Source organism: Gymnoscopelus microlampas (genome assembly GCF_963454915.1).
Source record: "Gymnoscopelus microlampas genome assembly, chromosome: 13".
In the NCBI taxonomy this organism is placed as follows: domain Eukaryota; kingdom Metazoa; phylum Chordata; class Actinopteri; order Myctophiformes; family Myctophidae; genus Gymnoscopelus; species Gymnoscopelus microlampas.
Window position 1 is genome coordinate 26088332 of NC_139950.1, and position 12500 is coordinate 26100831.

The window sequence follows — 12500 nt, forward strand, 5'->3', positions numbered from 1 at the left end:
ATAAACGCACAGACAGATAGACAGACGGACTGGCAGACAGACATACAGACACACCAGCATAAACCCGAGAGGATAACAAAACAGCACATAGGAACAGGGCACCGCGATCTGATGTATCCACACAGCGGTCAAAGTGAACGGAAAGGACTCAACGCGTTCACATAAAGCCAACCGCAATGAAAGCAGGGACAGTGCAGAAATGAAAGGGAAGAAATGCAGAGAGAGAGTGAGAGAGAGAGAGAGAGAGAGAAAGAGGGGGTTGGAGGGTGGGATCCATCCCAGGGTGGGATGTGTGGACTGGAGGAGCTGCATGCTCTCTCCAGCCCGTGGTGCTACGGCCCTGCCCTCCCTGCTCACTGAGCCATTTCCTGTTTTCGACCTGAAAGCTTTATTTAGAGCCGTCCCATCCCTCCTCTTCTCTGCTCGCTGCCGCGCGCCGCAGCAACGCTACACACTCATTCATGAGTCAACTCTCCACACACACACACACACACACACGCACATACACACACACACACACACACTACACAGCCAGAGACCAGGCAGCGCACAACGGCGGCCACAAGCTAATGTTGTCCTCCTACTGTTTGTAGAGTTGTTGGAGCTCCTGCCATGATAATGAGGAGTTGTTGCTGTGTGTTGTCATGACGTGTCACGTGGCTCATTCTGGGGTCACATGGAGGTTGTCTTTACACCGGGGTTCTGACCCCTGTAATCCTGTTGGTTAACCACTCTCAGACCCTCTATACTTAATAAAAGGGACCTGAGTTGCACTGTACTTGGCGTGCTCTTTTTTCGATCTCCACCAAATCTTTTCGCCCGAAAATAGCCGATCTGCAAGCTTGCAACGTGACGCATTGTGAGCTTGTAGATCAACTATTTTTGGAATAGGGATGCAAGTGGTTAACCTCGGAATTTTGGGTTGCTTTAGGGATGAGAGAGCGTCAGCTAGGTGCCCTACGATATCATGTAAAATTGTAATGTCAGTGGTGGTGTGTTGAGGCAGTCCTTTAGATTTAGGTTTTTAGCGTCCCTCTATTAACCACAGTCCCTATTTTATACTTCAGGTATTTTGCATCGTGGTGCAACGCGTTGTGAGCTAGTAGATCTGCATTTTTTTGCCATGCGTAAAATAGGGATGCCAGGGTTAATGTGGTCAAAGTTGTTCTTCTAATACATAGAAGTTGTGTTGTGTTATTTAATAAATATGGTCCTAGTGCTGTAGATTTCGGTGTTGAAGATTTGTATGCGTGTGCGTGCACACACACACACACACACACACACACACACACACACACACACACACACACACACACACACACACACACACACACACACACACAGTCATGTGTGTCAGATCTCACACACTGAGTTTACAGTAAAAGGGCAAAAAGGGCACAAACGGTCTGAACATGCCATTTTCCGGGCAGCTTACATGCTCTCTCCATCATTCACCAACATGCTCTGGGGTGATGTTTTATCTGGTTACTGGACTCTGGTGTGAACACTTTTGTTTGAGTCTACCAGACTGGATCGTGCCATCTGTTGTCATTTAGCTACACAGTAAAATCCTCAGGGTTAATTTAACTTTGGGAGTGTACAAGTGTAACCAATTGGACCCTTACGGGTCCAGATGTTTACACTTGTACACTCTCAGAGTTACAAATGGATAAATTAGCCTTACACTGATTATTTGTCTGTTTAGCCATGGGTCATTGACATTGTAAATTGTACTAGAATATAGAAACTAGAATCCAATTTGGTGGAGTCATAACAAATTGGAATAATATGGGAATGCAGATGGCAGACTGTAGAGTATAAGGCATAGCTCTGTGCTAGATTTATTGTGTTCCACTTACTACAAGTTGTTTAACTTTTAATGTTGGTGGTTTCCTGTGCAAGTGCTCAAGTGCACAAGAGAAATAGAATTTTGACCAATTTGTCAAAATATTGTATTTAACATACTGTACCATACAGATAACATTTGATTCACACACATACACACGCACGTACGCACGCACGCACGCACGCACGCACGCACGCACGCACGCACGCACGCACGCACGCACGCACGCACGCACGCACGCACGCACGCACGCACGCACGCACGCACGCACGCACACACACACACACACACACACACACACACACACACACACACACACACACACACACACACACATTGGTTTCACATAGAGCTTTAATGCAATTGAATGTTTTTTATGTAATGTGTTATATGTCAGGTGTGGACCCCATTCATCTATCCCAAAGAAATTGATTGGATTTTGGCTACAGTAATTCCTTTTGTACTCCTGTAATATGTTTGACACTTCATGTCCAGGTTTGATACTCTGATAATGTGTAGGATACTGCAAAATTGAGTAATAGATACTTAAGACGGGGGCGGAAATGGCTCAGGAGTTAGAGCAGCCACTTGGGAATTGGAAGGTGCCCGGTTCTTAAGTGTCATTGCTTGAGCAAGACACTGAATTCCTAACTGCTTCCGATAAACAAATTGGTACCTTGCATCGTTGCCTCTACTGTCTGTGTTTGAATGTGTGCGTGAATGGGTGAATGTAATGCACGTCACTCACTCACACGTGAACTACAGACGTACGTATGTACTGACATTTTATGCATTTATTATAAGATAGCTTGAATACTGTGGCCGCTATCACCCCAGGGCCCTTGGAAGTATCTATTCTATCCAGTAACCTTGGAGCCAGGATAAGAATGGCGACAGTTAATTTGCTTGCGTTGCATATAAAAGACACATAAGACACAAGTGACCGTCATACCTATTTCATTTTGTGATCGTTCTAATTTCAGCTTTACACAAAGTTTTCATGTCCAGGTGTTGTAAAATACTAGACTGACTGTGGTTCTCAGCCAATGGGTCGAGGCCCAAAGGCGAGTCACAATATAAGATGTGACAGGACCATGGAAAATAAAAACTTTATTATTGAATAGCCTATTTGGGTGCTGACCCTGTGGTTGACACAACATTGTTGTCTTAGTGAACATGATAGAACATTGCGAGGGGGACATAGTAAGAGATTGTACTTAACAATTGAATTGAATTGAATTGAATTGAATTGAATTGAATTGAATTGAATTGAATTGAATTGAATTGAATTGAATTGAAGTTGCTGACTACGTGACTACTGACTACATAGGGTACCTAGGGGTATAATGTGACACAACCAACTGCTGTGTGCGTGTGCGTGTGCGTGTGTCGGGCCAAACGCAGACGACGCTTTGACGTCACTCCCCGGGGCAGCTGTGTGCAGGGCCATTGGCGGATGGGTTTTAGCCTTTTTATCATAATGGTAGACTCTCAGCCTGCAACCCATAGCCCGGGGGTGCGATTGGCTGGTTGGTTGTCAGGGCAACCCGCAAGTTGACACAAACGAGTTTTACGCTGAAGAAAGTGCCATGCATATTGCATAATATCATATAGACTGTCAGACTTAAATTAGTTGAATTAAGATTAGAGATAGTTTTAGCATTCGGCCTATGAACAGAAGACCATCACGTTTTGCCTCCTCCAAGTTAAGTTTGATATTCAGCCAATTCTAGCCTATATTTATCAGTTTATATTATCATATTTCAATGTACACCAGTGGTGTAAAGTATAAACTAAGTACATTTACTCAAGTACTGTACTTAAGTACACTTTTGATGTATTTTTTTTACTTTACTGGGGTATTTCCAAATTGGAAATATTCCAGTATTGTAGTGGAGTAGAAGTAAAAGAAAATTGGAAATTCCAATTTTCAGTAGGTGCTTTCACTTCTACTCCACTACACACCTCAGAGGCAAATATTATACTTTTACTCTACAATTATTTGAAATGTGACTAGTTAGTTTGTAGATTTTTATTATTATTACAAAACATACATTAACCAATTCAGCCCAGTTAGGCTATTTGAAAATAGCCGATCATACATGTTGCGATGCGAGGCATTGTGAGCTTGTAGAAAAGAAAATGTAAGTACTTTTTCCACCACTGATGTACACTGTCATATATATGGCTGTTTTCTGTTTACACAGTCAAATCCTGCGTTTTTAACGCAGCCCTCGGCTCGGCGTTAATTAACACACAGCTGAATGAATGGAGGCATTACGGAATCACATAAACGGTTGCCCGTAACAACAAAACTGGCCAATCGCTCCGACCCACCGTCCCTCCGGGCCATGGGACGCAGAGACTGGTTCTTTCATATAGTCGGGTAGTGGAGCAGTGCTGAGCAGCCAGCCTCATATCAGCGCCATTGTGTGACGGTGTGAGTTCCTCCGCTCACACACACACACACACATACATACATACATACATACACACGCATACACACACACACAGGAGCAGTGCGGACGGCACGTTATTATTAACGTTATTAATGGCGTTATTATCCTGCTATTATCACTGACACGGACTGTTTACAGTATCCCGACGTTTCTCCGATGTTTCTTTTCTCCCCAACTCCGGGGGTGGATCTCTATGTGTTGGTAAGACAAGCTTTTAATTTTAAGCTTTTTTACTGGAGGGGGGGGAGAGGAGGAGGAGGGGGGGGGGGGGGGGGGGTTAGGGGCCAGAACAGACAGACATGAGCAGGAATGCATGCATTATACAATACTGTGTGAATGTGAAGGATATGACAGAACGGGACTTTTATTTCTAATGAATATAATGAATGCCCGGGTCATTTCTGACCCTATTGTTGACCAAAAAGTTCTCAGTGTTGTCGCGATAACGAAAGAGGTGATCGATACTTGTCCAGGTTAATGTCACATCTATTAGCCTACACCCAACTAGACTTTTTTTTTTTTTTTTTTTTTTACTCATTTGATCCCTCTGTCTGAGTGTCTGACGAAAACTTATAGGCGACTGACTGTAATAGGCGGGATCCAGAGGTATAGCCTATACTTTTAGGGTTAACCGTCGCCTTGATCATAGAAACCCGTTTAATCAAACTTTTGAACCAGAGAAATGAGGCTGCGAACTGCTCTGCTGTTGTAGCTTGTAGTGTAGGGACACTTTGGATTGTTGACTGTTGTGTGGTGGCTCTGTCTGTAGTCTGTTCTGCTCCTGCTGTTGTGGCGAGCGGAGGGTTTCTGCCATTTAAAGGGACTACTGTTTCGTAACGTGTTGCACCACAGCAACTCACACTAGTGTTGACAGTGGCGCTCTGCCTACTGTACTGATACTGGTAGTGAATGTGACCCAAATGGTACATGTTACTGTACAATGATTCATAGATGATGCACACAGTAAGATCCTCACTGGTCATTTTTACTACTTCAGTTCACAGATGATGGGTAGACCACAGAGGAGTTTTACTGTTTAGCTTGTGTGAGACAAGATTACTTAAGTATTCTAGATAGGCTACATGTTTGACATATATTCTACATTTTTTAAACAGTATTGTCGTTATCATTGTGCGTTATGATTGCATAAGGGGAAACTGCAGTCATAGCCCACATTAGAGATACTGCATGATCATTTAGTTTCAATTTGCATACTGCAATAAGTTGGATAGGCCAAGTTGTGCTACAGTGTTGCTCTTCTCACTCCTTTAATATGATTGTCACTGCACAAGTTTGATACATCGGTCATGAAGTTGGATAACGCAATAATGAGTTAGACACTTACTTGAGTAACACATTGGATACTGTGGTTTAAGTTTGATAATGCAATATATCTGATATTTCATTTGCAAGTTGTGTATTGTAAATATAATATTTACAGTACACAATAATGTGTTCAATACTCTCTGCACAACCTTGATATTTTGGTATTAACTTAAGTTCAATACAGTAGTACACATTTATAGCGCAGTAATTAGTTGTATAATACCAACCACACAAGCTGTTGACATGGTTCAGACATATAGACTGGACGTTGGCTGGTTCCTGGTGGCGAGTGTTGCTGGAAGAAGAGTGGCGTGCTCTGCTGCTGCATGTAGTAGACTTGTCTGCTGACCTAATTCTGTTCTCTCCCTTTTGTTCTGTTTTTTATTTATAGAGGTGTGTATGAGAGAGAGGTAACGAGGGAGAAAGGTAAAGAGAGAGATAGAAAAAGAGGTAAAGAGAGATACTGTAAGTGTTAGAGAGAGGGCGTGTTGTACTGTGTGTGGTAAGGCTTGCCAGAAAATAATTACTCCCCGCAAACAGGTACCACCCCCCCCCCCCCCCCCCCACCCCCACCCCCCACACACACACACACACACACACACACACACACACACACACACACACACACACACACACACACACACACACACACACACACACACATACAGTACACCCAGGCCTTCCAGTAGAGGTCCTGACTGGCTGGGGACTTGATCCTCTTTGAGGTTTTAAGCTGTGAGTTCTGTCTTGATCTAGAGTTTGTCAAGCCGTCCATGCTTATCACCTCCACTGTATTCAAAAAGAAGTGTGTGTTTGTGTGATAGGCCCAGCCATTTGTGCAGAGGTGTACCCCTGCACAGTGCACATGGCAACATTGTTGTTTTGTTTGTGTGCACGTGTGTGTGTGTGTGTGTGTGTGTGTGTGTGTGTGTGTGTGTGTGTGTGTGTGTGTGTGTGTGTGTGTGTGTGTGTGTGTGTGTGTGTGTGTGTGTGTGTGTGTGTGTGTGTGTGTGTGTGTCCCTTCCCGTGAAAAGTCCATTCTACCACGGGGGGACATTTGTAAAAGCGAGCAGCACAGTCAGGTTTGAGTCGTGCAAGAAGCAAGCACAAAGGAGAAGTGAGAGAGCATTAACCCATTCAATCCGGGAACGCATCTGCAAATGTCTTCTAAATCCTAACAGTTTTTTGAAAAAGCTTATGTTGCTACTGTATGTATATCAGTGGTGCTCAAACTTTTTCATGTCAAGGACGCCCAAAATGATATGTATTTGGCCACAGACCCCCATCTAAACATGAGTTTAGATGTATATTATGTTCCAGGGACCCCCCCCCCCCCCCAGAAGCAAAGATTTGAGTTACAAATATTGCTTTAAAAAAAAAAAAATTCAAAGATTTGTACAAATGTTGACGATTTTTCAATCGCCAAATCAACAGCCAAATAAATCTGAAATGACAGATGCTTTCCGGGTCTTGAGGGGTTAATTCAATGTTACACCTACTTAGGCTCCCTTTTTCGATACTGTATGTATGCTGTGTATGATTGGTAGGCAGTGTATTGTGCAGTGAAAGCCCTGGTGTTTTGTAATCATGTGTCTGTGCCATTATGTAAGATATTGTCGCTGCTCGGTGAGTTCTGACTGTGTGTGTGTGTGTGTGTGTGTGTGTGTGTGTGTGTGTGTGTGTGTGTGTGATGCCTGCCTGACCTCCTGAATGTCATGTGAGCTTTACGTTTCATGCGCACTGAACTACTGTAAACACACGCACACGCACATGCGCACGCACGCACGCACGCACGCACGCACGCACGCACGCACGCACGCACGCACGCACGCACGCACGCACGCACGCACACACACACACACACACACACACACACACACACACACACACACACACGTGGACCTTGTTTCCACTCACATGACTTGCTCATTCATTTAAGTTTAGACTGTCTTCTGCTGCCATCTGTCCTCCTTCCAGCTCCTGTTACCACCTCCATCTCTACTCATTGACAAATAAAATACTTCCTTAATTCAGGGCTAAAAAAGTAGTTCTCTAAGTTATTCCTATGAAATGCAGGCTTCATATTGTTCATAAACATGCAGAAATGGTTGCCTTAACGAATATAATTGATCAATTATAGCTAACCTTGAATGTTTCGTTAGCTGCCACCAGCAGGTATTCCCTACTGGCAAGATAGCATAACTAGCATCATTACTGTAACCAACTAGACCTACTTAGTTAAACTCAAGCTAGCCTATGAAATCAGCACTTGGCTACCTTTACCGATTCACCTTTTAAAAGTAAAATCAAGTAATAAAGTTGTTTTCGGTTGTTCATTTGAACTCTTGAGCAGAGAAAATGTTCCCAGGTCAGGCTGCTGGAATAAGAACAGGTCTGGATCTGTGTTGCCAGATTTTGCAAGAGAAACATGCGGCCAGGTCTACGAAAACAAGGCCAAAAGAAGCGACTAGGCCGCATGATCACACACACATAGTGTGTCACCAGCAAAATTAGTTAACATAGCATCAAAATCAGTTTTACCGCTTGAACCCGATATGGCTATTCGAAATTAGCCGATCTACAAGCTCACAAAGCGCTGTGATGCAACGCATTGTGAGCTTGTAGATTGACTGTTTTAAATCTTGACTTTTTTGGAAATATTTGAAATATTTGTGAAACATTTTAATTACACAAATCTTGTGTGGGTGTCCCTCCCTGGCACAAAATATTTTCAGATGGGGGTCCGCGGACAAATACATATTCATTTGAGGGTCCTTGACATGAAAATGTTTGAGAACGACTGGTTTAAACACCATTAGACAGCAAGCCCAAATAAGCAACTGCACTTCAGAAACAAGCCCAAAAAAACACAACCCGCAACTACCAATGTTTACAAGCAACTTTACAGAAGAACAAGGCCAAAGTCGCATATAATAAGCAGACGTGGCAACCATGGTCTGGATCCTCAGGGTCAGAATTGAGAACCACTTCCTTGTTGGCCTTAGCAGCTACAACCCTTGTTGAAAGCTCAGTAATACACATAGGCCTAATGCCGTTCAGTGTAACTGTTTGACACACGCACACGCACACGCGCACACACACACACACACACACACACACACACACACACACACACACACACACACACACACACACACACACACACACACACACACACACACACACACACACACACACACACGCACACACACACATTTGCCTGGTTGGGGTTTTACTGCGAGGAAATGCAAACAAGGCTGTTGAGGCATTTCAGGGAAGAGATGGTGGGAAATTCAAATGTGTAATGTAACTTAATAATCAATACTGTAGTTAATGATTATTATACAATTATTATTACTACAGGTATAATATATTTGGTCTAAATGTCTAGGAGAGCCATAAGTTGTGTCTTCAGCTTTACTTTGTGTAATTGGATTTGGTCTCTTATTGATATAGCGATATTGACAGAATTAAAAAGGTTATCTTGACCAAATACCTTAATATCGATAATGTGGCCTTAATAAATGCACTGACATTCTAACACTAAAAAGTACAGTTTAAATAACCCCCCCCCCCCCTCTCTCTTTCTCTCTGCATTTTATTTCTATGTCTCTCCAACGTTCTCTCACAGACACAGAGTCTGTTCCCCTTCCTCTCTCTTTCCCTGCCTTGCCCCTCCTCTCCTCCTCCTCTCCCTCTTCCTCTTCCTCTTCCTCCTCCCATCTCTCTGCCGGTGTGCCTCACTCTCTCTCTCTCTCATTCTCTGTGTATGTCTCCCATTCCCTCCCTTTCTCATGTCCCCCTGTCTCTTTTCCTTTCTATCTCCCCCTTCCTGCTGTCTGTCTCTCCCTCCCTCTGTCTCTCTGTCTTTCCGGCAGGGTGATATCAGGAATGTGTTTACTAGTGCTACATTGTGTGTGTGTGTGTGTGTGTGTGTGTGTGTGTGTGTGTGTGTGTGTGTGTGAGTGAGAGAGAGACTCGGGCGCACATGCGGACAATCGGACATATCATAATCATAAGTGTGTATGTGTGTGTGTGTGTGTGTGTGTGTGTGTGTGTGTGTGTGTGTGTGTGTCTGTGCACGTGTCCGTGACATGTATTTGCCACATAGGTCTGTGTGTACACACGTGTGGAGATCCATACGCATCTCAATACATCGGCAAAGGTACATGTGCACTGGTATGTGTGTGTGTGGCCATACGTGCCCTTGTGCATGTGCAGCGATATGCACTATGCATAGTACCTCAAGACTACAGCGTACCTGCAGCAATATGACGTGCACTTTACTGTACTGTGTGTGTGTGTGTGTGTGTATGAGCGAGGGTATCTGAGTGCGTTCTTACTTTCTGTACCCTGAGGACTGGAAATAGACCATTGCAGAGCTGAAGGGGGGGAGGGGTGCAGCGAGCGCGTGCAGCTCAGGCATGGAAACCAGCGTATCCGGTTACAGGATCAGAATATCACTGCAGAATCCATCCAGGAGCTGGCTAGCTAGCTAGGTAGCTAGATAGTCACAGCACCCTGCTGTACTATAGCAGCAGCAACAACAACACCACACACCACACATACTGTAGCGTCTGGTGTACTATTATACTATTATGCAGAGAGAGAGTTGTTGTGTTGTGTTGTGTGTGTGTGTGTGTGTGTGGGGGGGGGGGGGGGGCAGAGTTGATAGACTAACATGCACCTAGAAGTTCATACAGTGTGAATGTATGCATCATGTTAAAAAGACCTGAGGCCGTGTCTAAAAAAATCTAAATCCTAAAAAAAAATCGGAAAAAATATTTAAAAAATATTTTTTACGATTTTTCAGAAATAGCAGATCTACAAGCTCGTAGCGCGGCACTCGGTGCCGCGCTATGAGCTTGTATATCTGCTATTTTTGATTAGCCAAAGACATCTAAAGTGACACAGATGCGTTCCAGGTATCAATGGGTTAATTTGTGTATGTGCACATGCATGCATTTAAACACACGAGCATGTGGATACTGAGAGCGGCATCTCAAAAAATCTAAAGCCCGACTTATACTTTGTCGTACGGTGGGGTCGTGTGCCACGTCTAGAAAATAGGCGATGCAGAAGACCATCTATTTTCGGCACATGACAGACTATAAATTAAGCATAACACGCAAAGTCATAAGCAGCCCCTTCTCTGTCAGCTCTGTTGCATTGTGTGACTTATCAGCTGTAAATGATTGTAAGCTCTTCTGTCTCCGATAAGGAGGTAAGGTTACAACTTTCACAATCAAAAGTGAGTCATTCACACTTAGGTGTTCATGTATACTCCTGTAGTAAGTGAGCAAATCTCTGTTCCTCCTGTTCATGCATCTGTGATTAACTGACATGCTGAGCTAATTATATAGATGATAGATTCAGATTCAGAATCAACTTTATTGTCACATCACAAGTTTACAAGTGTAAAAGACTCACTGGGTGTAATTCTTTATTGTACAAGCTCCCAACATTTGCAGTTTCGGGGTGAAGAATAGAGAAAGAAAGAAAGAAAGAAAGAAAGAAAGAAACAAAGAAAGAAGGAAGGAAAACAAGTCATATGTAATGTAATACGAGCAATGTCAAATTCATACAAAGTGCATGGTGAAAATAGTAATAAATAGATGTGGGGGAGGCATTTAGCTAGGGCGGCAACTATCAATTATTTTCTTAAAGCGATTATTCTACCAGCTACTTTTTACTATTATTTTGTATTCTCCCCTTGATAATGCAGGTTCCACACAGAGATTCCAGACTATATATCTATATCTACGCTGTGATATTAGTCTGCTGGCCATGCCAGGAGTGTGTGTTGAGCTGAGGTATAGATTGTGGAGTCCTACAGCATGTCTGGTTTGCTCATTGGTTTCATGGCTGGCTGAGGTTGGTTTAGGTCTTTTTGTGCACACGCATGTGCGTGTGTGTGTGTGTGGGGTCCTGGGGTCATCGGTTTTCGGTGATCTGTGGCCTGGGCTCTCTCTACTGTGTTCTCTAATAAAACAGCCTTGAACTTTATGTTTACAAAAACGGACTGTGTTTCATTTCACTGATTGGGTCCTCTATTGTCAAGGCTTTTTTTCTGTTGAATATAAGTCATTATGGTCATATGACACCATCTTTCAACTAAGTATAAATTAGCCTTTAGGGGAAGGGGTCTCTGACCCATCTGTGAGGGTGACCTTGAGTCCCAATTGAGGTCATGGCTCCATTTTAGCCTGGAAGATTCCCACACTGTGGTGTCATCTGCTACCTCATCTGCTCATTGGCTATGATTCCATCTGTCCTGCAAATTATAAACCTTTCAAATGTTGCAAATACATATAAAGTAGGACAGTAGGAAAGCTGAGAGGTCAGACAGTGTAGAAGAGAGAGACAGACAGTTAGAAAGTTTGAGGGAGACAGTATAGGAGAGACAGACAGTTAGAAAGTTGGAGGGAGACAGTATAGGAGAGACAGACAGTTAGAAAGTTTGAGGGAAACAGTATAGGAGAGACAGACAGTTAGAAAGTTTGAGGGAGACAGTATAGGAGAGACAGACAGTTAGAAAGTTTGAGGGAGACAGTATAGGAGAGACAGACAGTTAGAAAGTTGGAGGGAGACGGTATAGGAGAGACACATATGAGACAGGACTCTGGAGGGGATTTGATCCCCGGCCAGCAGAGGTGCATGTGGTTCCAGTGAGAGAAAGGGATTCTTCACTACACCTTATGATGCAATATGTCATTATTTACATCATTTTAGGCTTGTTACAATAGTTGTAGGCTTTACAGAACTATGGATAGACAATATGATTTTATTTTTAGGCTACCAATATACAATTATTTCCCTTCCATAACAGCCGATGCCGATCGTTAAATTATGTTTTGAATTGGTTAGGA

At 43.3% G+C, this 12500-nt stretch overlaps 1 protein-coding gene across 2 annotated transcripts in view; it reads left to right on the top strand.

Annotated features, from left to right (window-relative positions):
* The window catches only part of sertad2b (SERTA domain containing 2b), a 48088-nt gene that overhangs the window by 24658 nt on the left and 10930 nt on the right, over positions 1–12500 (top strand). Inside the window, exon 1 of one of the 2 annotated variants that reach the window (XM_084077171.1) lies at positions 4266–4506. The exons of the other annotated variant lie outside the window; for it this stretch is intronic. The gene's annotated coding sequence lies outside the window, so the exon portion shown is untranslated. Of the gene's footprint in view, positions 1–4265; positions 4507–12500 lie in introns of those variants that run through there. 2 annotated transcript variants of the gene reach the window in all.